Here is a 2,804-nt window from a genome sequence, read left to right as displayed (position 1 = left end):
TAATCATATTTTAGTAATTAGCCACATTTCTTTGTAGGAGATAATTTAGGGCATTTGACTTACTTTTTGGAAGCAGATCTAAGCTCTATATAATCCAGCCTCAATACTCCAGAAGACAACTAAGCAAGCTATAATTATATATAATCCTAGTTTAAGTTTTGTTTTAAAATGATTTTCAAAAGAAATGGCATTAGGAAAAGGGCTTCAAAAATTGGAGGAACTGAATAGGAAGAATATGAATCTTTGATCTCTTTCACATTATTATACTATAATAATTTCCCCATCTATATAAGGCCATTGTTCCACCCAAGAAATCTCATTGCTTGATAGAGGTAGCAATACATTATAATATGATTGAAGGAAAATAGTGCAAATTTAGATGGTGGAGCTTATATTATTATATACGCCTCTAGGAATGAATTTTTGTTTTGTGTTTAATTTGTGTTCGATACAACTAATTAATTAATGTTTTAATTTTATGCAGATATATGGAGTAGGTTACAAAGGGAGCTTCCTTCTGTCCAGCCATGGAAAGTTGTAGGATTTGATTTGCTGCCGATTTCATTCACCCAAATACACAGTAAATAATTGATAATAGAAGAAGTATTACTTTGCCATTGAGTGAATGAACCGGGAGCTGACTTGAATCTTAACCTTTCTGTTCTTGGACTGAAGGGAGCTCCCTTTACTTTACTTATTTGTTGGAGATTGAAGGGAATATTCTACAAAATAAAGATGACACAAAATCAGGAAGAGATTGGAGAAGATATTTAGGCTATCAATTAAGAGATTTGATTTGAATGAAATCTTACCATACGTAGCATGTACCTTAGCCTATATATGTTGTATACTCTCATTGTGAAAATATATAACAGTTATACAATTCTACATGGTATCAGAGCAGGTTTTAGGCTCAGAAACAAATCATCATAGCCCCCTAAATACCTTTCTCGACCAATACATGCGAGAAATCAGTCCCAAAAAAAAATGTCAGAAACCAAGCTAGAAACTGAACCCATTGCCGGAAAAATTAGATCGAGTAAGAGTGTTACCGTAGCCTTCAAATTGAATGGCTCGAACTACTCACTGTGGGCACGATTAATGAAAGTGTCCATTGGCGGCCGAGGAGTCTACCGCCACATCTCCGGAGTACCGTCCCCACCGAAGCCAGGGGAGAGCGGTTTCACGGATTGGGAAGAGATAGACTTGATAGTCTTCTCATGGATTATCGACAACATGGAGACAAATCTCATAGCCGACTTCGCACATCACCAAACGGCGAAGTCCCTGTGGGATACGCTCGCGGTGACGTTTGCGAGTTCATCGGACTCATACTTAATCTACGACCTGCGAGACAAGGCAAGCAAGATATTACAAGGCGACTCAACGCTGGAAGCATACTGGAGCCGACTACACGGGCTCTGGATCGACATCGATCGGTGTTCACACAAAACGGTCAATTGTTGCGACAAAGGGATAGAGCAATACCGAGAAATCAAATCGGAGCTACGTTTATTTAAATTTCTCACCGGTCTAAACGAAAAATATGACTGGATCCGACGCGAGATCCTCAAAGAGGAGCCATACCCCTCAGCCGACGTGGCGTATGGATGGGTGAAACGGGAGGCAGCTCGACTTAAAGTCATGTCACCGGCGTCCGATTCGCTCACCAACGCAGTCGGTAATGAAGCATCATCGGGGGGAGTCGGATTTGGATTTGGAGCACGAGAATACCGCCCATCTCAGCCGCAGCACAGGAGTCAGCCACCTACATCGCGTCCCGCCGCCAACCGCCGGGGAAACTCGAAGCCAGACAAGTCCAAACTTTGGTGCTCGCATTGCGGGATGCACAAACACACAAAGGAGACATGCTTTCAATTGGTAGGATACCCAGAATGGTGGGAAGAAGACAAAGCCGGAAAAGTGAAAGTAGCCATCAGAACCGAGAATGGAGGACGAAATCAGAATGAAGGAAACCGAGAGATTACCGGATTCCAGGAGAAAGGACCGGACAACAGCGGTGGTCTCCCAACAGGCGGCAGCAGGCGAGGCGACGGAGGGGTGAAGACGGCCGAAGCCATGGTGGCGGCGCTCCGACTGGACGGAGGCGGGGGTGAACCAGGTAACGGGTTGGGGAGCGAAATACCTAACCCTAGAAAAGCCCAATCCCCAATTAAACCCAAGCCCCAAACCCATGTTTCAATTAAGTCCCCAAATTATGAATATTATGAAAAGGAACCCCATTCTGCCAATTATGATAAAAACCACCCCCAGGCTCTTAATAATTTCGAATCTGCCCCAATTATTTGCAAAAACTCATTTGCACCCTTAGAAAATCTATCATATGCCTTTGAAGCCCATGATTGTGATATTATTGATGACACAGGATGGATTTTTGATTGTGGGGCAACCGACACCATGTCATACGACAGGAATGATTTTTTGGAAATTCATAAGACGCCTAAGTCACACATAAAAACAGCAAGTGGGGGAGTAACCCCGGTAGAAGGAGCGGGGACTATAGAAATTTTTCCGAATGTCCATATTCCTAATTGTCTCTATGTGCCTAGATTATCTCAGAAGTTAATGTCAATTAGTCATGTGACTAAGAATTTGAACTGTTCTCTGCTAATGCATCCGAACTTCTGTATGCTACAGGATATCCGGACGGGGAAGATTATTGGACGTGGCACTGGGCGTCGAGGGCTATACTTTGTGGATGAGATTGCTCGACGAGATGGTGCGGTGATGCTTGCTCACGGATCCACTAATCAAGATACTTGGCTCTGGCACCGTCGGATGGG

This window comes from Salvia splendens, chromosome 16, assembly GCF_004379255.2.
Source record: "Salvia splendens isolate huo1 chromosome 16, SspV2, whole genome shotgun sequence".
Taxonomy (NCBI): domain Eukaryota; kingdom Viridiplantae; phylum Streptophyta; class Magnoliopsida; order Lamiales; family Lamiaceae; genus Salvia; species Salvia splendens.
The sequence above is the reverse complement of the archived record's forward strand: the minus strand, read 5'-3'. Positions refer to the sequence as shown.